This window comes from Panthera pardus, unplaced genomic scaffold, assembly GCF_024362965.1.
Source record: "Panthera pardus isolate Hobbes unplaced genomic scaffold, ASM2436296v1 HiC_scaffold_10, whole genome shotgun sequence".
NCBI classification, from domain to species: Eukaryota; Metazoa; Chordata; class Mammalia; order Carnivora; family Felidae; genus Panthera; species Panthera pardus.
The window spans coordinates 45,374,250-45,398,864 of NW_026526655.1; the positions used below are offsets into that span (position 1 = coordinate 45,374,250).

The window sequence follows — 24,615 nt, forward strand, 5'->3', positions numbered from 1 at the left end:
CATAGGTTTGTTGTGTGATTTAAATGAGTTAGTATATGTAAAGCTGTAGGAATGGTATTCTTTATACAGTAAGCCTTAAAATAAATGGGAGCTGCTGTTCTAGTCCCCTACAACCTTAAGGATCTTGAATATTGTTTATCCTTTTCATATAATGTGTATTTTATTTGGAAGGTATAGCTTAGCTATAGACCAGATGTCAAATATGCTATTCTTTCCTCCTCTTTACAACCATACCCATGTACATGGAATGATATATGGATAAGAACACTTAATCCAGCTGAGATCTGTGACTGAGTGGTGTCTTTGTTATTTGAATATTTTATTTTTAATTAAATAATTAAGCAGGAGTATCTAATCAAAAGTGACCATAGATAAAAGGACTGCTTTTAAAACCTTTATTTGGAATTCTGTAATAAAATGACAAAGATAACTATTGTACTTCAAGTATGCTAAAACACCTAATAAATTCTGGATTATTTTTAAATACAGAAATTTTGGATCCTGAATTACCATAGGAAACTATAACCAATCTACTCCTTAGTTATAAATTAGCAAGTTGCTGGAATTTGGCCATAGCATATATAGGAAAGCTTAAAGTTCAAAGCCAACTGGAAAAGAATATAAACTTTGCATTAATGACAGGTTCATTTCTTTAAAACTGCTACCTTCTTTTGATGTGACATGTAGACAGTCTCTGAATTTTCACTATTTTGGTATATGATTGCAACTAGTGTTACCAATGGTATTACATTTCAGCGGCCCTCAGAGAGGATTTTAGCAAAGGAAAAAATAATCTGATATAATGCATGTCTATCCTATATATTGCTAACTTCATCCCCAGAACTGTGTTTTGGTATAATCTTTCTTGGTATGCCAAAGAAAACTACAGAATTGGCTACCCCTGTGACAAATGGTTAAAAACATTCACTGCAAATTTTGAATTAAGCCAACTAATGCATTCCCCCCCCCCTCCAGATCCTTTGAAATATTATAATAACCTTCTTTTTAGTGGACTAATCTTTTAATCTATCTACCAAAGAAGTCTAACAATACTTTAAAGGTGTTTTAATGATGTGGAAACATAGCTTGACCATATTATGCAAAGTGACCAGATATGCACAGGAACTTGAATTGTTACTCAACCACAAGAATTTCTCAGAAATTATTGTAGAAGAGTAGTGGATAATGGATTAGTCTATTTTCTCAAGAAAGTGTTAGTTTAAAAGCTGTAGTAGAAATTAAAAGGTAGAAAGGATGGGTAAAATCATCAGGGTTAATTTTGTAAATCACAGATTATAGTAAGAGGAAAGTACTTGAAATATTTTCAATATATTACATGTATGAGTACATCTATATGGTTTTATAGAGACTGAAAATTATGATGAAATACAATATTCTCTAAAAGTTGTTTTCCATATTAATAAATGTTTATATAATACACATTAATATTTCTCCTTTGTCTCATTTCAAATTAGTTTTTCTTTCAGGAAAAGTGCATGCAAAATAAACTCGCCATTTATACAGAGCTGTTCTTCCATTAGTGCTCCAGCACTTGCTGCCAAATATTTTTGAAATAGTTTGAAATATGTATCACAATTCAACATCTGTTTCTTCTCCAATTTTTTAAAACATGGAAATAGCTGTAGATAAAGGAAATTTCTCTGAAATGTCAGACTTTATTGTACAAACATAAATTATGACATACAAAGCTGTATCCTGGGAATGAAAACTACTAATTTGGACATTGATAAAAGCACATGCTATTAGGATAAAAACTGTGACATTTTGTAGATTAAATATATACATTCCCTTTTTATAATGTTAGGGAGATAATAGTAACAACTAACTAAAACTAATGTTTTTTTTAAGTGCAGCTAAATTATTTGGGGAATTTTTCCAAATGAATTATAAGTTAATTTTACTCCTAGAAAGTAAGAATATGTATTGATTTTAAAGGTTTTGAACATTCATCAAATAAATATATCTTTAGAACTTATCATTGTTCAATGCATTGGGTTATATGCTATGTTGTGTTAGTTTAGAAACTAAAAAAAAAAATTGAACTAGCCTTTCTAAACTAATGTGCCATGTAAACATCAGTGTGACAATAGAGATGTTGAAAAAAAAAAAAAAAGATTCCCTATGGGCAGATACATTGATCATTAATCATTTTGGGTTTCTCTGCAGCAGAGCTTTTCAGACTCTAATATGTATTATAAATCTGGAAGGGGGGTATGGGAGCATATTTCACAATCCTATTTAACCACAGAACCTCTTTGGGGAGAGAGGATGGGGTACACAGCCCCTTTAAATCATTACCCACTGATTTGCGAACACTAAATAAGACTGCTGGGTAAACAGTCCCCAGCTGTCAAATGGTTCTCTGTCTTTTATTTGGCTCTCTGGGATTTCCCAAGGAAAGGTTCATTTCTTACCTCTTCTTTAATTCACTTCATAGTCCTCCACCTTTACCTTTGTACATGCCAACTCTCTGGGCTGTTGTCCAATACTCTGCTCTTCACTTTGATGCTTCTTGTACCATCTTTGATGTTGTCAGCATAATCTTGACCTATCTGCACTGGAGCCATGACCTGCCCAGATCCCTTGTTAAGGTTCAAAGACAACCAGCTTCTCTGCTACCTATGTTTGAACCTTCTCACTATTTGACCTGTGTTAGATCAAGAGTGACCTCTTTTATTTGACCAGCAGAGAAACATTTCCTTCATCTCAGTCTTGCTTTTTGTTTTGTTTACAAGTGGAAGGGCAATTGTTATTCCTCAGAAAAATTGGCTTGAAGTTCTTTGGGTAGGAAGCAATAGAGTTGTTTCACATTTACCCCATAGTCTTCTCTTTCTCAAGGACCGCAGGTAGCACTCTCCAGTCCGGAAGGCTGGATCTGATTTCTTCAAATATCTCTTTAGGCTCTATCTTCAACCACCAGTATCTTTTACTAAGAAGATATTTTGCTAAATCTGGCCCACTGGACTGAAATTATTCTCCATTTATGCTTTTTTTCCATTATTCCATATTCTCTATTCCATATTCGATATATTCCACATTCTACACTTAATGATATTTCTTTTAGGAAAGCCTCACTATCAGCCTATTATTTGGCTTTAGTTACATTTACCCATCCCCACACTGCAGTATATCACATGTCTACATATAACCAAAGCCCAAATGTGGACAGATTCAGTTTCTTTCTATGTGGCTCCCTAGTCTCATGTGGTCAAGGAAGATTAGCTAAGTGCTATTGAGGATGTCACCAATTTTATTTGCTACAATTCCCAGCCTTAGTTTTGACATAGCTGGGACAACTCTTTTGATAAATTATTCTATGAAATAAATATATCAAACTAGAACTAATGAGAAATTAACTGATGCATGACCTGTCACAATTTGAATTATATTTCTGGGTTAGAACTAGGTTTTTCCATTATTTGTGAACCGTTGGAAAGTTTCATATAATATACTTTATTTTCCTAGGAAGATTGATTTTTTCCATATGTCTGTTTAAAATAACCAAATATTATCATAAATATTTATAATGGTCCATGAGTAAAATTGACAATATCAACAAATCTCTTTTTGTTAAAATATAATTCATTTTCATCACAGGCAAAATGCTTTTGTGATTTCCATAATATTAGCCATGAAATGGTTCAACAGCACATACCACAAGCTTCTCCAGTTAGAAGAATCATACTAAACACAAGTTGTAATGGTAATGATATGGAAAACATGTTTCAACTCTAACTCTACCCAAATTGTAAACTGTTCTTCCAAGCAAGATTAACTCTAAAAATGTCCCATTACCACACTGCAATTAAGAATATGAAGGATAAAAACATACCAATGGAAGGAAGCCAAAGGAAAGAATAATAAGAGAAAGAATTCATCTGTAGAGAAATTAGGGAAAATGCACAAGTCTTCTGGACACTATATTTTTGGACAAAGCTAATGTAAGAGATCAACTGATAAAGATTTAAGTTTCAGAAATGTCTTAAAGAATGTATGAGACTAAAAAAATCAAGTTTAGTGGCACAAATGGCATTCTACAAGGTCCATATTGCACAGGACAGAGTTGTGCACACAGAGGAGGTGTTTGGGAAACCCAGGAAGAGGCATTCTCTTTAGACCTAAAGCAAATTCTGTCTTGGCTAAAAGTTGAAACTGTCTTGATTGGTGAGGACGAAGATAGAAGTTCATATTGGATCCCAACAGTATATTATTTAATTTGAGAAATTTTAAATATGCTGAAATTAACTTTAGAGTAAAACACATATAGTATGCATACCATAGTTTGAGCTTCATCATCTCAAATAATCAATTTAGTTTTTACCTAAAGCATCTCTTCCATGTATTAAATTTATCTAATTGTTGCAATTAAGTTTGTGTGCCTAGAGTGAGTGATAGCAAGGAAGTAGTATCTTTTATAAAATATTGCTCTGTTGTATTTCTGTTGTGGTCTGTTGAATTATTTGAATAGAAAAAAAAGAGGCATGAATGCTACTCTCATGAAACCTGGAATTTTTATAAATTATAAGAAACCATAGTCATAAATCCCACAGTTTGGTGCTAGATTTTTGCTAGATTGAACATAATTGCAAAAGACAAATACCTTCTCCTTCTTTCTTCCATCCTTTCTTTTTTCCTTGCTTCCTTCTGCCTTTCCCTTTTGCTTTTTTCATTTCCTCTTCTTTCTTTCTTTCCTTTTCTTTCTACTTGTTTTCCCCCTTAAAATCTAATGAAGTTAAATCTGGCCTATCAAATAAGGCTATGTTTATTCTCTGATATATCTACCTCACTTTCCTCTCCTTCCTGTAAGCTTCTGGTATTCTTCTGCCCTCCATCCTTTTACCAAATGGAAAAGGATTGATCACCACTCACTTGGCTTTAGTATTCCTAGTTTGCTTTTTTCTTTGCCCTTTTCTTCCTGAGTGGTTATATCTTCCTGATCCATTCAGGGGCTCACTGCATTCCTATTAATTGATCCTGTATCCTCCATCAAAACAGGGCAGAGTCTCATATCATGAGACCCTTGGCTCATTTATTTTGGTGTCTCCATTTAGTCTTGGACACCATGAGTATAAGGTTGGAGGGATTTGGACTGGCCAGGGTGCTCCATCCTATATCTGAAAGCTGCTGGGAACTGAGAGGTCTGTGTCTTAACTTTTTCAGCTTCTGCAGTATCATCTGACAGTTTGCTCTCTGCAACCCATTCCCTTATCCATTGTTTATTCTTTCCACCATGAAGTTCAGCCTGCTGTATGGTTTTCAAATTTTCTACTTTATATTTTATTTTTGAAAGCATATTTTAAAGTTAACATATTTCAATCTGACATTTTCAGCATTATAGTAATGATGTTTATCACAAAAATATGTATATTTAAATGGAAGGCAGCAAAATTTGAATTGGACATAAAGGATGGGTACAATGCGAACAGATAGGGTTTCAGTTAGAAGTGATCACAGTAAAGTAGGATCCAGTAGGGTATATTTGTCTGTGAGGGATACAGTGAAAAGAAGGAGGGCTTGCTGCTGGCTAGAGCTGTATTTGAACCCTAGATGTGCTGCTGCTGCTGCTGCTGCTGATGATGATGATGATTATATAGCCTTGGGCAAGACAATGCTCCTCTTGAAGCTTCAGTTTCAAGAACTGTGTTCTTCTGTCACTTGTGTCAGAGATAAATGAGGATATATGGTGGGGTGAGGTGATGATTATATTTGATGTAGAAGAAAATAAGGCACCAGTGAACATTACAGAAGGTTGAAGAATGAAAATTAAAGTTATATAAAATAATATTAGTATACAATGAGGGATTAATGGATCTTTTTTGTCTGAGTGTCAAGCTACAGTTGATCCTTGAACAACACGGGGGTTAGGGGCACTGTGCCCACCCCAGCCTCATGTAGTTGAAAATCTGCATATAGCTTTTGGCTATCCAAAAACGAAACTACTGATAGCCTATTATTGACTGGAAGCCTTACTAATAACATAGACAATTAACACATATTTTATATGTTATATGTATTACATATTGTATTCTTATAATAAAGTAAGCTAAAGAAAAGAAAATGCTTTAAGAAAATCATATAGAAGACAAAATGCATTACAGTACTGTGCTGTATTTGTGGGGAAAGAATCTATGTGAAAGTGGAGTTGCACGATTCAAACCTGTGTTATTCAATGATCAACTGTATTTTGGTTTTGATGATAAAACAATATGTGACTAGAGTTGGAAGTTTGAAGTCCAGTTTTAGGGAACACATACCAATGGATAGGAAAATCAAAATATAATGAACATGGGTTTGTTCATGATGTGTATTTCTGAGCATATTTTGATGTCTTAGATTTTTCCTCCACAGATTTATTGACTGATTCATTGATCCATTAATCCCCTATCGTATGTCACTAATGTTTATGTGTTATTCAGTAGAGTTTCAAAAGTAGACTTGACCATGTGGAAGAGTCAGTGACCCTGGAAATTAGAAATTGGAAATTATCCAGTAAGAGGAGCAGGAAAAAAAGAGAGAGAGAGAAGAGAATGAAAAAGAGTGAAGAAGGCCTATGGGAGTTCATTACTACAAGATCTGCCTTACAAGAAATGCTAAAGGGAGTTTTTGAGTGTAAGTAAAAGAATGCCAATTAGCATCATAAAAACACAAAAAGGTAGCAAAAATCTCACTGATAATTATAATACGTAGTCATAATTAGACTGCAATATAGAAATAGTGGTGCATAACTCACAACTTCAGTTTAAAAGTTAAGAAAAAGAATGTAACAAAAATAACACAAATACATAATCTGTTATTAGTTACACAATATAAAAAGCATATAAATTGTAGCAACAATAACAAAATATGAGAGGAAGAGTAGTGAAAGTGTCAAGTATATAATTCTACTGAATTTAAGTTGTTACCAGTTTAAAATAGGGTGTTATAAGTTTAAGATATTTTATGTAAGCTTCATGGAAATCACAAGGGAAAATCTGGTACTACCAGATTTTGTGTAATTACTGATTACACGAAAGAACACAATAAAGTGAAAGCATACTGATACCAAAAGACATCAAAACAGAAAACAGATAGTAGGATAAGAAACAAGGAACAATGGATCTACAAAACAACTAGAAAACAATAAAAAAAATAGCAGTAGTAAGTCCTTACCTATTAAAAATTACCTTATGCATAAATGGATTAAATTCTCCAATCAAAAGGCATAGAATGACTTAAGGGTAAAACAAACAACCAGACAAAAAACAACATCAAAAAGAGATCCAACAATATGCTGCCTGTAAGAGACTCATTTTAGCCTTAGAGACACTCATAGAATGAAAAGATGAAAAAGACACTTTAAGCAAATGGCAACCAAAAAAAAAAAAAAAAAAAAAAAAGCAGGGAGTACCTATGCTTATAGCAGACAAAATAGTTTAAATTAAAAATGGTAAAAAAGAGACAAGCTAATTATATCATGATAAAGGGGTCAATGCATCAAGAAGACATAACAATTGTAACCATTTACACACTTAACATTGGAGTACCTAAGTATATAAAGCAAAAAATAAGAGAGGTAAAAAGAAAAATAAATGGTAATACAATAATTATTGGCGACTTTAATACCCCACTCTCCACAATGGATAGACCATCTGATACAGAATCAATAAGGAAACAGCAGATTTGAACAATGCTGTAGACCAAATGGATCTGATAGACTACAGAACATTCTTTCCAGCAACTTCACAATGCAAAGTCTTCTCAAGCACACATGGAACATTTTCTAGGTTAGACTAAATATTAGGCCATAAAACAAGTCTTATCAAATTCGAGAAGATTGAAATCGTACCAAATATCTTCTCTAACCACTATGGCATAAAACTAAAAATCAAAATGACACCACTTGTCATTAGGGAAATGCAAATGAAAGCCACAAAGAGATATCACCTCATGCCTGTTAGAATGACCATTGTCAAATAGACTAGAGACAACAAATGCTGGTGTGGATGTGGAGAAAAGGAATGTTCATTATTGGTGGGTTTGTAAATTGTTGCAGCCACTATGGAAGACAGTATGGAGAATTCTCAAAAAATTAAAAATAGAACTACAATATGATTCAGCAATTTCACTTCTGGGAATATTTTCAAAATAATGAAAACACTAACTTGAAAAGGTATCTGCATGCCCATGTTCATAGCAGCATTGTATATAATCGCCAAAACATGGAAACAATTTAGTGTCATGGAACTAAATGAAAACATCATGGAAACAATGAGTGATTGGATAAAGAAGTTGTGCGTACACACACACACACACACACACACACACACACACACTCTCTGAAATATTGAGTCATAAAAAAAATGAGAAAATCCTACCATTTGCAGCTACATGGATGGACCTTGAAGGCATTATGCTAAGTGACATAAGCAGACAGAGAAAGACAAAATACTGTGTGATCTCACTTATATGTGGAGTCTAAACACAAAAACAAAAACAAACTTGTGGTTACCAGAGGTGGGGAGAGGGGTAGGGAGAATTGGAGGAAGGTTGTTAAGAGGCAGAAACTTCCAGTTATAAGATAAATAAGTACAAGGGATGCAATGTAACTGGTGACTGTAGCTAACACTGCTGTATGATATATAGGAGAGTTGTGAAGAGAGTAAATCCTGAGTACTCATTCCAAGGAGAAAAAAGTTTTTCCTCTCTTTTTTTCTTCTTTCTTTTCTTTTTATTGTATCAATATATGAGAAGATTGATGTTATTTGAACCTATTGTGGAAATCATTTTCACGATATATGTAAAACCATTATGCCATGTGTCTTAAATTTATACAGTGATGTATGTCAATTATTTCTCAATTAAACTGGAAAAAATTTAAAAACCAGAAGATCTGTCAACTCTGGATCTATACTCCCTCATTACAATGATCAACTAGACGTGAGTATCTGGTAACTCTTTTGTTAAAGTCCTGCAGTCCTTCAATTCAGCAGTCTTCATTTGGGATCCCTTTGCTAATGGATATTAACTTCCTGAACCCTAGGGCATTTGAACTTTTGATCTCTGTTGCAAAAGGATACATAATGCTACTTTCAGCAGTATCTAGCAAATATTTAATTTTTCTAAGTAGTTAATTTTTAAAAAAGTGATCTCTAATTATGTTTGGTTTCTTATGTACATTTTCCTAGCAAGAGATACAAATATTCTAGTTCTGTTTAGAATCTTATTTCTCACTGAATGTGTATCCATTTGAACTTTGAATTCATACTTCAGGTGTATGATTCATTGTCAATGTACAAGAAAAATCAGGTCTGTGAAGCTGCAAAATGGGAGGCCCAGTTCCTGGCCAGCAATTAACTCATCAAGATGGTAATACTCAGTAAGACACCTTTGGACATGTCCTTCTGGCTACCTTATTTGCATTTTGAAACATTAGCACAAGGAAAAAAAATCATGTTTATGACAGAGCCGCTGAAAGGATCTAATGATATTGGAACAGTGCAAATTCTCAAGCCAAAAAGAAGTATAACTGGAAATATTCTGAAAAATTAGCATGAACTTTTATTACATGCATATATATTTCAACTCTTCTGAATGCAGAAGATAATAGCTTGCAAAGAGTATATTTTCTTCCTGAATCCCATTGATAATTTTAGTTATGATGAGGATATTTAATTTCAGTGAAAAGCTTGACTAAGGTCAGTTCTTATTTTCATTTGGCTCAATGAAAGCTTCAGAATGGATCTAATAGCTCTAACACCTAATCTTAAATAACATGATGACATTTACATTTATTTGAATCATAACTAGACCTTGAGATATTCAGTGCCAAGGAAATCAAAAGCCCATCAAATGTAGAATTATACTTTCTTTGTCACATTTAATTATTATTTTTTGGCTTTCATAAACTTCCATGAACAAATGGAAAATTTGTGCCAAATAAAAATATAGATTTTGGTTCATTATTAAAAATACACACTCTGTCATTACAAATTTGTATGGTCCATAGTGGTTAGATATATTACCAAGATAACCAAAATACCAGCTATTATACATAGTTTGGTTCTTCCCACAGTAATGTTTTTATTATCATATCCTCAAACTCATCAACTTCTCTGAGGTACATTCCTTTTTAACACTGGGCCAATGTGATTCCTCACTCCTTTGAATTCTGTGCTACTTATTATGTGTGTTATTTTATATGTAATTAAAAAAGCTTTTTTTTACTATAATATTGACTTCTATTTCACTTCTCGAGCCCAGGTGCCTTGTTTGCTGCTATTGTGTTGTAGTGGTAAACATTTCTATGATCTTACTCTCATCCTCTTTTGTGAACTCTATAAAATAAGAGATAAAGTTGAAAGAAAATAAAAGAGAATGAAACAGAAGGATAACATAATTTTTAGAGAAATTATCACAAATAGAGCGTATTGGAATGGGAAGCAATAGTGTTACCAGAAGAAAGACAGAAGAAATGGAACAGTAAAGTATCTAGGAATATAATTACAAAGAAAAAAAAATTTTAAGTTTATTCGTTTTGAAAGAGATCATGAACATGTGTGGGGAGGGGCAGAGAGAGAGGGAGAGAGAGAGGGAATCCCAAGCAGGCTCCATTCTACCAGTGCAGAGCCCAATGTGGGGTTTGAACCCACGGAGCATGAGATCATGACCTGAGCCAAAGTCAAGAGTTGGACACTTGACTAACTGACATACTCAGGTGCCCCAAAGAAAAACTTTCTTGAACTGATGTAAACGATCAAAAGCGTACAACTTATTACAGAAAAAATAAATAGTAATGAATTGTGAATCAATCCTGGCGATGTTATTGGACTTGAAGAAAAAAGAAAAACCTCAACACTTACAAAGAATCATTTCTAGTGAATTGTGGACTTAAATGTAAGAGTTAAAGGAGTAAATCATTTAGAAGAAGAATAGGAGGACATCTTTATGACTTTGGGAGTAGTAAATATTTCTTAAATAAGACACACAAACTGCTAGATATAAAGGGAAAATTGATAAACTAAAGTTAGGAACATCTGCTTATTATAAGATAACATTAAGAGAGTGGGTGGGAGAAGATATTTGTCATATTATAAACATACACACATGCATATATAAATAATAAATGTCTTATTTATGGAATACATGAAGAATGCCTACAAAATAAGAAAAAGTGAGACAACACAGTAGAAAAATTGCAAAGACCTTGAACAGACACATCACAATGAAGGACATACAAGAAGCCTATAAACATCTGAAAAGGTGCTCAACTTTTGTTAGTCATCAAGGAAATTGCAAATTGAAACCAAAATGATAGGTCACTTTGCAGTCACCAAATTGGCTAAACTGAAAATACCAAGTGTCGGACAGGATGTGGAGTAACTAGAACTCTCATAAACTATTGATAGGAGTGTGAATTGGTATAACCACTTTGGAAACCTACTTTTCAGTATTTAGTAAAGCTGAATACCTATCCTATGATCCAACAATTTCACCCCTTTGTATATATATATTCAACATATGCTTACCAAAAGGAATGGCCAAGATTATCATAGTAGTGCTATTTGTAATAGCCCTGTGTCAGGGATTGCCAAGACCAACCCCCAAGTTTGATGATTCACTAGAGGACTCACAGGACTCAACAAGCCTAAAGTCATGTTCACAGCATAATTTCTTGTAGCAAAAGGGTAACAAAGCAAGGCAAAATCAGCACAGGGCAAAGCTTATGGAGCAAAGTCCTGAGGCAGCCTGAAAAGCTTCCAGAATTCTATCCCAATGCAGTCACACAGGACATGCTTAATTATTCCAATAAGAAGGTATAAATAACATCTGTGAAATGCTGTCTACCAGGGAACCTCTGTAGAGGTCAGTACTCCAGGTTTTTGCTGGGGCTGGTCAAGTATGCAGCCTTTACATGGCATGCACCAGAATGCCAGTCTTCCAGAAGGAAAGCAATGTTCACATAAACCATATTGTTTTTATAAACAGTCTGGATACAATGAGCCTTTTAAAATAAGGGTGGCAGGAACCCTTTCCAAATGCAAGTTCTCAGCTACCAGCTAAGGGCCAATAGTGTGTGCAATCCAGTCTAAGGATGACAGTCAGTCCTGCTATAGTTGGTTGTTTTTGCACAAGCTTCAAAGTGGATTTAATTCAAAAGTGTATCAAAAGTAGAATGGAAGAATGCATAAATAAATGTATATTCATACAATGGAATACTATATAATAAAGAATTATAATCCAAACTCTCATGCAACAATATGTATGAAACATAATGCTGAGCAAGAGAAACCAGACATAAAAGGATAGACATCATATGTTTCTATTTGTATAAAGTTTAGTAATAGGTAAAATTAGACATCATAGTGATTGAAGCCACCTGGGAAGTTATAACTATTATAGGGGAGCTTCTGAGATATTGATACTGTTTTGTTTATTGATTTCAGTGGTGGTTACATGTTCACTGTGTAAATATCCTTTGGGTCAACACTTATAATTTGTGCTCTTTTCTGTATTATATTTCAATAAAGACTTTACTTAGAAAGTTTTTAAGCTAAAAAAGTAGACTCCTGCATATATTTAGGCAGAAGAAACAAGTTATTTAGAAAGCAAGTAAAAGAGTTTTCTGAGTAAAATAAAATAAATAAAACTTCTTTATAATATTAAGACAACAAAAATATATATAATTTATTGAATGTTTATGCCAGGTATTCTAATGAGTTGCATTATATTGCTCTATATTCTTCAGTATGATAGCCACTAGATACATGTGCTCACTGAGCACTTGAAATGTGGCATGTCCAAATTTTATATATGCTATATGTTTAGCTATAAGGTATAAGTACAAAATATACACCACATTTTGAAGACTTAGTATAAAAAGAATGCAATATCCCATTGATATTTTTATATTGTTTACATATTGAAATGACAATGTATTATTGAATATATTGGGTTAAGTAAATATATTTTTAAATTTAATATATATTTTTTAATGTTTATTTTTGAGACAGAGAGAGACACAGCATGAGCAGGGAAGGGGCAGAGAGAGAGGGAGACACAGAATGTGAAGCAGGCTCCAGGCTCTGAGCTGTCAGCACAGAGCCCGACGCGGGTCTTAAACTCACGAACTGTGAGATCATGACCTGAGCCGAAGTCGGACGCTTAACGGACTGAGCCACCCAGGCGCCCCAAATTTAATATATTTTTTTTGTTTTTCCCCTTTAAATGTGAGTGCTAGAAAATTTAAATTTATAACATGTGGCTCATGTTATGTCTCTATTAGATAGCACTAATACAGTACATGTCATTAATTTCTTACATCTAACCTGAGAGATAATAGTCCCATTTTACAGATGAGAACACAGATTTAGAATACAAAGAAAAGGTTATGTAATTTTTAAATATCACATAACAAGTAATTAGCAGAGCTAAATTTTATATATATATATATATATATAATATGTACATATGTATATGTATATATAATATATATATAATATGTACATATGTATATGTATATATAATATATATATATAATATGTACATATGTATATGTATATATAATATATATATATATATATATATATTATTGGTACTGTGCTGTTTACCTCTCTGCTATATTCTCAGAATACACGGGGCATGATTTACCAGAATTTTAGGAAAGAGTGAGTGATTCAAGAATTCTATATTTCACCAAGCTATTATTCCCATATAAATGCAACAAAAAATTTTCTTATGTACCCAAAGTCTCAGAAATACATTACTTACATATCTATCATACCAAAATCTCCATCTAAACACTCAATTCAGCTAGTTAGGGGGAAAAAAAAAAGAAAGAATTGTCGAATGGCAAGTCCATGGTGTGAAGGGAGTGGTAGTGGGTTTTGAGTCTATTTAAGCATTTAATTGAGTCTAATTAGTCTAATTATTATCATACGTAGAATTATAAAAAATAAATGTAATCCCTTGAATAATATGTATTATAATTTTAAATAATTTTTTTAAATGTGACAATTTTTTGTGATTTCAAAATCCCAGAGCATAAAAGCAAAAACCAGGGTGTGTGTAGAGAGGTGGAAAAAGGTTGAGAAAGTATGTAATTTAATAATTTCTTCAGAGGTAATCAATAGAATTTATTTCATTACTGAACCTGTTAAGCTGTCAACTATACCCTTATGTCATTAAAAGATATAAAAGTAAACACCAATGGAACTACAAACAGAATTCACAACTTACAATATCCTGAGAATAGGTATCATAGAAAAATAGACCATAAAATAAAAGAGAGAAAAGAAAGAAAATAGCACAGAATCAGAAATAAAACAGAATCTTTTTGTTTATTTATTTATATATTTTGAGGAAGGAGAGGCAGAGAGAGGAGGAGAGAGAGGATCCCAAGCAGGCTCTGCACTGATAGAGATAGAAAGATTAAGAGCAGAAATATGATATAACAAATATAGTCTTAGATTTTATTTTCTGAATACAAAAGTAATGCTGTAGTAGCAGAGTTATGTTTAATGACTCCAAGGCATCTATTTCCATATGCTTTTCTCATTTCTACTTTTCATAGTTCTTAAGTCTCAAGTCTTGTTGACTATTTAATATGTTTATATTCATTGACAAGCAGCAGCACAATTTAGAAATGTTAACGTCTCATTTTTAATCATCTCTGTTTAACTTGTGACTACATGTAGTTTTGCTTTAGAATGTAGCAATAACATTATTCTTAAATGGAAGCATTTTAAACACTTTATCTTTCCTAGATCTCAGCCTCTAATTACCTGGAAACAAAATGAAGGCAGTAAGAATACAGGTACAGACACCAACAGGAAAGCAATAATTTGTACCCTCAGTATAATGATTATATATATCTTTGATTTGGAGACTATTGTTTCTAGATATTTTCTTTAGACTAAAATTTCTTGCCTTTTTTGGAGAAAATTCTGAAATAGCAAACTTGGTGTACCAGAAATCTATCTGCATATTCTCTTAAATATTATTGATACATCAGTATTCCCAAGCCATAGCAGTTTTGAGGCATAAACTCAGTCTCAATTATATTCACACAATAGAATGCATTTTTTTCAGGTGTGATCCCATCCATTCTGTATTTTTTCCTTCCAAGATTTTATTTAAATTCAAGTTAATTAACATATAGTGTAGTATCGGTTTCAGGAGTAGAATTTAGTAATTCATCACTTGTATATAACACCCAGTGCTCATCCCACTTAGTGCCCTCTTTAATGTCCATCTCCATTTAGCCCATCCCCCCACCCACCTCCCCTCAAGCAACCCTCTGTTTGTTCTCTATAGTTAAGTCTCTTAGGTTTGCCTCCTGCTTTGTTTTTATCTTATTTTGTTTTTCCTTCCCTTCCCCTGTGTTCAGCTGTTTTATTTCTTAATTTCCATATGTGAGTGAAATCATATGCTATTTGTCTTTCTCTGACTGACTTATTTCACTTAGCATGATACACTCTAGTTCCATTTATGTTGTTACAAATGGTAAGATTTCGTTCTTTTTGATGGCTGAGTAATTTTTCATTGTATGAATATATACCACATCTTCTTTATCCATTCGTCAGTTGATGGACATTGGGTTTCTTTCCATAACTTGGCTATTGTTGATTTTGCTGCTATAAACATCAGGGTGTATGTGTGCCTTCAAATCTGTATTTTTGTATCCTTTGGGCAAATACCTAGTAGTGCAATTGCTGGTCGTAGGGTAGCTCTATCTTTAACTTTTTGAGGAACCTACACACTATTTTCCAGAGTGGCTACACTAGTTTGCATTCCCACCAACAGTGTAAAAAGTTTCCCCTTTCTCTGCATCCTCACCAACATCTGTTGTTTCCTGAGTTGTTAATTTTAGCCATTGTGACTGCTGTGAGGTCATATCTCATTCTGTTGCATTTCTATATACCAATAATGAAGCAACAGAAAGAGAAATCAAGGAATCAATCCCATTTCCAACTGCACCAAAAACCATAAGATACCTAGGAATAAATCTAACCAAAGAGGTAGAAGAGATGTACTCTGAAAACTGTAGAACACTTATGAAAGAAATTGAAGAGGACTCAAAGAAATGGAAAAAAAAATCCCTGTTCATGGATTGGAAGAATAAACATTGTTAAAATGTCTATACTACCCAAAGCAATCCACATATTCAGTGCAATCCCTATCAAAATATCACCAGCATTTTTCACAGAGCTAGAACAAGAAATCTTAAAATTTGTATGGAATCAGAAAAGACCCCAAATAGCTAAAGTAATGTTGAAAAAGAAAAACAAAGTGGGAGGCATCACAATTCCAGACTATAAGCTGTATTATAAAGCTGTAGTAATCAAGACAATATGTACTGGCACAAAAACAGACACATAGATCAATGGAACAGAATAGAGGACTCAGAAATGGACCCACAACTACATAATCAACTCATCTTCAACAAAGCAGGAAAGAATATCTAATAGGGAAAAAGACAGTCTCTTCAACAAATGTTGTTGGGAAAACTGGACCACTTTCTTATACCATACACAAAAATAAATTCAAAATGGATGAAAGACCTAAATGTGAGACAGGAAACCATCAAAATCCTAGAGGAGAACACAGGCAGCAACCTCTTTGACCTCGGCTGTCGCAAATTCTTACTAGATGTCTCTGGAGGCAAGGGAAATGAAAGCAAAAATGAACTAGAGACTTCATTAAGATAAAAACCATCTGCACAATGAAGAAAACAATCAACGAAACTAAAAGGCAGCCAGCAGAATGGGAGATGATATTTGCAAATGACATATCAGATAAAGGGTTAGTGTCCAAAATCTATAAAGAACTTATCAAACTCAATACCCAAAAAGCAAATAATCCAGTTAAGAAATGGGCAGAAGACATAAACAGGCATTTCTCCAAAGAAGACATCCAGATGGCTAACAGACACATGAAAAAATGCTCAACATCACTCATCATCAGGGAAATACAAATCAAACCCATCCATTCTTTAGAAATGCCAGCGCTCTTTCACCATTGACTCCTATTGTTCTTCAGATATTTTTTCCTCTCTACTTCAGACACAAAGCCTCCAATCAACTGCAAGAGAATCACCTATTTTTTTTTTTCCTGCTTTACTTCATTGTGGTAATGTTTCCTGTGTTCCCAACAGGGAATTTTGTCATTCATGCTCATTCAAGTTATTGCTGTGGATGCATGCAAGAGAGGTTGCAGTTGCTCTCTGGAGTTGAGTGCTTGCAGCTACATCATGATTTTACTACTGATTTGCTGCGGTCTACATGTGAGCTGTTGCCTGTGTCCGATGTTGAGGGCACTGATAGGTGAATCATCCCCATCTTTTTTTACTGCTACCAAAGCCACTGGCTCTGTCTTCCATCACTGCTGAAGCTGTCGACAACAATGTCTCTAATGCCTTGCATTTTGAATGATATATATATATATATATATATATATATATATATCATTGAAAATCTATAAAGACTATATATATATATAGTGATTTATTGAAAATCTATAAAATTTATAGTTATTTGAGTTTTGATATTTACTCACTCTTTTATCATAGCCCCTTGCTTTAAGATGCAAGTTGGAGTAAATTAGTACTTTTTTTGGACAGGCACATGATAATTAAGAATCATCTCTTTCTTATGTCAGTCAATAGCATATCCTTGCACCAAATCTCTGTCACTTAACTCTTCCTTCCATTTCAGATCAACTATTTATCAAAGCAATGTGGCACTGGCATAAAGACAAACATACAGATCAATCAATGGAATAGAGAGCCCAGAAGTAAACCCTTCCATATGTGGTTAAATGATTTTTAACCAGAGTGCCAAGACCATTCATTGGAGAAAGGGCAGTCTTTTGCACAAATGGTGCTGAGAAAACTGGGTGCCCACATGCAAGAAAATGAAGTTAGACCCTTACCTTGCATGATATACAAAAATTAACTTGAAATGAATCAAGTACCTAAGTTTAAGACCTAAAGCTATAAAACTCCTAGGGCAAAACATAGGGCAAAAGCTTCATGACATTGGATTTGACAATAATTTCTTGGATCTGACAAAAAAGGGACAGGCAACAAATGAAAAAAAAAAAAAAAAAGACAAATTGGACTTCAAGCAAACTGAAGATTTTTGTGCACCAAAAAATGTCAACAGAGTAAAACAGAGTAAAAAGGCAACCCAAAGAAGTGGAGAAAACATATGAAGATCATGTATCTAGTAAGGGATTAATATCTGGAATTTAGAAAGAATTCCTAAAACTCAGCAACAACAACAACAAAAACCCCAAACAACCCAATTCAAAGATGGGCTTGAATAGACATTTCTCCAAAAAAGATATACAAATGGCCAAGAAGTTCATGAAAAGACACTCAATATCCCTCATCATTAGGGAAATGCAAATCAAAACTACAATGACATACCATCCTACAAACCCAATATGATGGCTACTATAAAAAAAAAACAAAATAAAAAATGTTCTTGAGGATGTGGAGAAATTGGAATGCTTGTGCTGTATTAGTGGGAATGTAATCTGGTCTAGCCACTATGGAAAACAGTAGGTGGTTCCTCAAAAAGTTAAAAATAGAATTACCATATGATCCAGCAGTTCCACTTCCGGGGATATAACCAAAATAACTGAAAACCCAGTATCAAAGAGATATTTGTACATCCATGTTTATTTCTGTATTATTCATAATAGCTAAAACGTGGAAGCAACCCAAGTGTCCATCTATGGACAAGCAAAATGGAAAAGCAAAATGTGGTATTATACATACAGAGGAATATTATTCAGCCTTTAAAAAAAAGAAATGCTGATATATGCTACAACATGGATGAACCTGGAGGACATTATGGTGAGTGATGTAAGCCAGTCAAAAAAAGGAAAATACTGCATGATTCTGCTTAGATGAGATACTTAAAAGCAGTCAAAATCATAGAGACAGAAAGTGTAATGTGGTTGCCAGGGGCTGGTGGGAGAGGGGAAAGAAGAGTTATTGTTTAATGGACATAGCATTTCAGTTTTACAAAATGAAAAAGGCTATGGAGATGGATGGTGGTAATGATTTCACAACATTATGAATATACTTAATACCACATAACTGTACATTTAAAGATGGTTGACATGGTGAGCATAGTACCTTCTAGTTCCATCCAGGTAGTTGCAAATGGCAAGATTTCATTCTTTTTGATTGCTGAGTAATACTCCATTGTATATATATGCCACATCTTCTTTATCCATTCATCCATCGATGGAGATTTGGGCTCTTTCCATACTTTGGCTATTGTTGTTAATGCTGCTATAAACATTGGGGTACTTGCGTCCCTTCGAAACAGCTTACAAATTAGTCAGAGAAAGACAAATATGACTATATGTCACTCATATGAGGACTTTAAGACACAGAACAGACGAACATAAGGGAAGGGAAGCAAAAATAATATAAAAACAGGGAGAGGGACAAAACATAAGAGACTCAAATATGGAGAACAAACAGAGGGTTACTGGAGGGGTTGTGGGAGGGGGGATGGGCTAAATGGGTCATGGGCACTAACGAATCTACTCTTGAAATCATTGTTGCACTATATGCTAAATAATTTGGATGTAAATTAAATAAAATTAAAAAAAAGATGGTTGAGATGGTGAATTTAATATTATGTGCATTTTATCATAATAAAAAATTGAAAAAAGATGTTATCAAACAAAATGGAAGACTCATTTCAGGTAGCTAGGGAGTCAAGCCAGTTGTGTATGCACATAATAGGCATCCACATTAATGAGTGCATGGCTATCTTAAACACAATTTCATAGATTTTTTTTAATGTTTATTTATTGATTTTTGAGAGGGAAAGCAAGGAGGGGTAGAGAGAGAAAAAAAGAGAGAATCTCAAGCAGGCTCCTCACTGCCAGTGCAGAGTCTGATGTAGGGCTCAAACTCACAAAGTGTGAGATCATAACCGGAGTCAAAGTCAAGAGTCAGATACTTAACCTATTGAGCTACCCAGACATCCCTTGTAAATGCGTTTTTTCCACAAAGTGAACGTTTTTTAGAGAGGGGATCAGAAGTGTTGCGTGTGGATGAGCATTTCAAGTTTTTGTGAGGTTTTCTTTCAGAAGAGGCTCTCCTCTTTCTTTCCTCCATCCTCTTGGGTTCCTATTATTTCTGGTAAAATTATTATTTCTTTATCTCTGGTAGAATTATTATTATCATTATTATTATTTATCATCATCATTGTGGTAAAAAGCACATAACATGAAATACACCCTCTTAAATTTTTAAGTGAGAAGTACAATATTAATAACTATAAGCACAGAATGTTAGATGTATGTATGGTCTGCTCTTCTCTTTTCCTTCCCAAGGAGAAGCCAGGAGGTAGGAATTTCCTCTCCATTGTGTGATGCTGTGCCAGGGAGAGGGATCATGGCAAGACAGTGCCGTGAATTTTCCCACCAGCTTCAGTGTGGCCGTGCGCTCTCCTGGGGAGCAGGAGCCTATTACCTGTCTGGATTTCTCATAAAGGGAATTCTGCATATTGTTGAATCAGTGATTCTGTCGGAGGAAAGAGGGTCTGTGGCATCCTATGCCACCAAATTGCTGTCGTTACTCCTCTGTCATTCCTCTGTTTAGTACTTGTTCTTGTTACCCACAGAGGCTTTTATGGTTTGAGTACTTGAGAATGTGATTGCCAACAAATCATGCTCTGTGCTTTTTATCTGTATTGAAGGAAACAGTTAAGAGATAAAGATGTAATGATAGACACTATTGAGCACTTGTACTGCATTAACAGTTATCCTGAGTCTTTAGACAGTGATATTTAATTTTCACAAAAAAACATTGTGGATATGTTACTCATATTTTCCCAATTTTATAGAAGAGGAAACATATTCACAGAGAACATATTTAACTTGCCCCAAATTATGCAGCTTATTAGTAGAAGAACTGGGAAGGGAAGCAGGAAGTTTAACTCCAGAGCCCATGCCCGGGAGCCAGCGACAGTACATGGTAATTGTCACACTTGTGTAGCTTACCTCGGTCGGTCGTTGTTCTAGAAGTAGAAAACAATAGGAAAAAACAATACAAGAACATAAAAATAGAAGAAAACTCAGAAAATCCTCAAAATTCAATGTCCAACTTGGAACATGCATTATAGGTGAAGGGGTTTTTGTTGTAATTTGTTTGTTTTTGCTGTTGTTCTGATTCTGTTTTTAAAGTTATTTTTATTTTTCATAGTTGAAAAGTATTTTTTTTTGTTTAAAAACAAGCAGTTTCAAAACACTCCTCATATTCTCTTTGTTGTAAATAAGAAAAAAATAACAGCTTTATCTTCTAGAAAAATAATGAAAAGAGAATACAATTGGTGTTTTGCCAAATTCAAATATGGATCTCCCTGAGAGTCTGTGATAATTAAGATATAGTAAGGGTTTTTTAGGTTGAAATAATATTAGAAATTATTTTTAAGATGAAAGAGGTTTTTTTTTTTTAATATATGAAGTTTATTGTCAAATTGGTTTCCATACAACACCCAGTGCTCATCCCAAAAGGTGCCCTCCTCAATACCCATCACCCACCCTCCCCTCCCTCCCACCCCCCATCAACCCTCAGTTTGTTCTCAGTTTTTAACAGTCTCTTATGTTTTGGCTCTCTCCCACTCTAACCTCTTTTTTTTTTTTCTTCCTTCCCCTCCCCCATGGGTTTCTGTTAAGTTTCTCAGGATCCACATAAGAGTGAAACCATATGGTATCTGTCTTTCTCTGTATGGCTTATTTAGCATCACACTCTCCAGTTCCATCCACGTTGCTACAAAAGGCCATAGTTCATTCTTTCTCATTGCCACGTAGTATTCCATTGTGTATATAAACCACAATTTCTTTATCCATTCATCAGTTGATGGACATTTAGGCTCTTTCCATAATTTGGCTATTGTTGAGAGTGCTGCTATAAACATTGGGGTACAAGTGCCCCTATGCATCAGTACTCCTGTATCTCTTGGATAAATTCCTAGCAGTGCTATTGCTGGGTCATAGGGTAGGTCTATTTTTAATTTTCTGAGGAACCTCCACACTGCTTTCCAGAGTGGCTGCACCAATTTGCATTCCCACCAACAGTGCAAGAGGGTTCCTGTTTCTCCACATCCTCTCCAGCATCTATAGTCTCCTGATTTGTTCATTTTGGCCACTCTGACTGGCATGAGGTGATATCTGAGTGTGGTTTTGATTTGTATTTCCCTGATAAGGAACGACGTTGAACATCTTTTCATGTGCCTGTTGGCCATTCGGATGTCTTCTTTAGAGAAGTGTCTATTCATGTTTTCTGCCCATTGTTATTTTGCAGCTGGTCCTGTTGGGTCAGATTGTCATGAATATTTTTCTTCATTTCTAGCCTCCTCCTTGTGAAACAGCTCCTGTCATAGCAAAGGTCCTGGAAATCCAGCCACCTGTTCCTTTATCTGCTATACCCTAGAGCAGCCCAGCAAGCTTCCTAACTTGGATCCTGGAGTCCTGTTGTCCCTGTTCCCACACAACTACCTCTTCCCGATTTTCTGTGAAGATAGCTGGGGATCAGACTTGAGTAGGTACAGTCAAGTGTTTTGATTCAGCTTAATTGTCCTCCAAGAGGCTTTAGCATAAATATCTCCATCATATTTCTTTATTATACCAACCCTGGTCGTTAATATTTATAAGAATATTTGTCAGTTGTGTGATTTCAAAATGCTGTAATTGTTTTGATACACACTGAGATTGACTGACTTTTCATTTACTTGTATTCTTTTGTGATAGGTCTGTGTCCTTTGCTTTTCTGTTAACATTTGTTTTATGGTTTGTAAAAATTCCTAGCAAATTGAGTATATTAACTCTGCTTTTCAAATAATTTGTAAATATTTTCCCACATCTCTAAAATTGTCTCACTTCCAGATATGGTTTTTGGGTGCATCGATGGTTTTGATTTATCAAGTTCACATTATGCTTAAAGTAGCTCATGCTTCAAGCTTATATTTCTTAGTTTTATAAAAATGATCCTTCTGTTATATTTTATCTATCTCCCATTGTATATTTTATCTATCTCATCTAAATTAAGAGGACAACTGATTTCTGGGGAGATTACATTGTATGAGCTAGGGAACTCTATATTTTTAACTGTGAGTTGGAGAACCCAGTGCCATTTATTTTTCTTGAATATATTTGATTTTTGTATTTTCTCATTAAGGGAAAAACTGGTTTTTGGTTTGATCTTTGATGTTCTGTAAGCATTTTGGTTTACATTTTATTCTCAATCCCCATATCTTCCCCCTTCAGGAGACTGGCAGTTACTTTATGAGATAGTTCTTCCACCTTCTTCCTTTTCTCTCTTAGCACTCCTTGGTACCACCTTTCCTTGCTCTTGACTCTCACTCATAATTCACTTTTATGTAATTTTCCTCAGAAGTATCCCAATCTCATAGGATTTTTAATAAACTTTTTATGGGAGTATTATATGCATAAAAGTGTACATGTATTTTCTCAAAAAACGCATGTAGTAGTAATTAAATAATTAAAGAGTCTTGTGAACAACCCAGAAATCCCCCCTTTGCCAACACCCAATCAGTACCTTTACTCTTCCCTCAAATTAACCATTGTTCTGATATACCATAGATTAATTTTTTCTGAGTGTTATATAAATAGAAATATACAGTATGTACCAACAACATAATATTGGTTTTTTGCTCAGCATTATGCTTATTTTTGCATAATTTTCCATAATTATAGATCATTCATTCTCATTGCTGTGTGATTATAACCACAAATTTATCCATTTTGTTGTTGGTACACATTTGGGTGGTTACTGATTTTTGGCTATAAATAATCATTTTGCTGTGAATATTCCAATACATGTCTTTAGGGGAACATGTACATATCATTACAACCTGATTAGCTTTTCTTAGATTTCCTGGCTTATTTTTGACCTTCTGACTGCCTAGATTGGTCTACTATTCCCAGAAACCCAATGATTGAAGACCCAAATTTGAATTTTGAAAAACAGGACTATGGATTATGCAAATGTAGGCCAGCCTGGTTATATGCATATAATACTGTTCAAACATATAGTTTTTTGCACTAAATCTTGTGTGTGAAATAGTGTGGATAAGGAAAAAAACTTTAAATTTGGATGAGAGAGGTGCCTTTTCTGACACGGCTTCATTTGGAAGTTGTTTTGGCCGAGGTTTCTTATGTACTAAGTCATTTGGGGAACTTTATTTCCTAATGAACATAAGCTAGTAAGATATTTTAGTATAAAACTAATTCATACAGGAGTACATTTTTAGCTGGTTTCACTTAGATAAAACCCAGATATTTGTCCTTTTTGATGGAACTGTAGAATTAATTTATTTATAGTTCTTGAGTGTTATCCATGGGTTATTGTGACATACAACCTGGGAACACTTGTGTTGAGTGAATGAGAATTTCTCAGCACAGGAGACTAGAGCAACCTCATGTGAAGTCGCTCTCAGGACCAGTGTGACTGACTCTTGCCCTGAGATCTGTTTTTCATATGTTCAGTGATGTTCTGCATTCAGCCTGCGGCAGAGCCGTACCACTTAATTCTGGGAGGCTTTCTACTGGGCATCAGTGATTTCC

General features: G+C 34.3%; 1 long non-coding RNA gene across 1 annotated transcript in view; it reads left to right on the forward strand.

Annotated features, from left to right (window-relative positions):
- The window catches only part of LOC109274424 (uncharacterized), a 192,532-nt gene extending 169,876 nt beyond the window's left edge, over positions 1 to 22,656 (forward strand). The window contains exon 5 of the long non-coding RNA XR_002083599.2: positions 22,382 to 22,656. This is a non-coding gene — a long non-coding RNA (uncharacterized LOC109274424). The remainder of the gene's footprint in view (positions 1 to 22,381) is intronic.
- Positions 22,657 to 24,615: the final 1,959 nt, after the last annotated feature.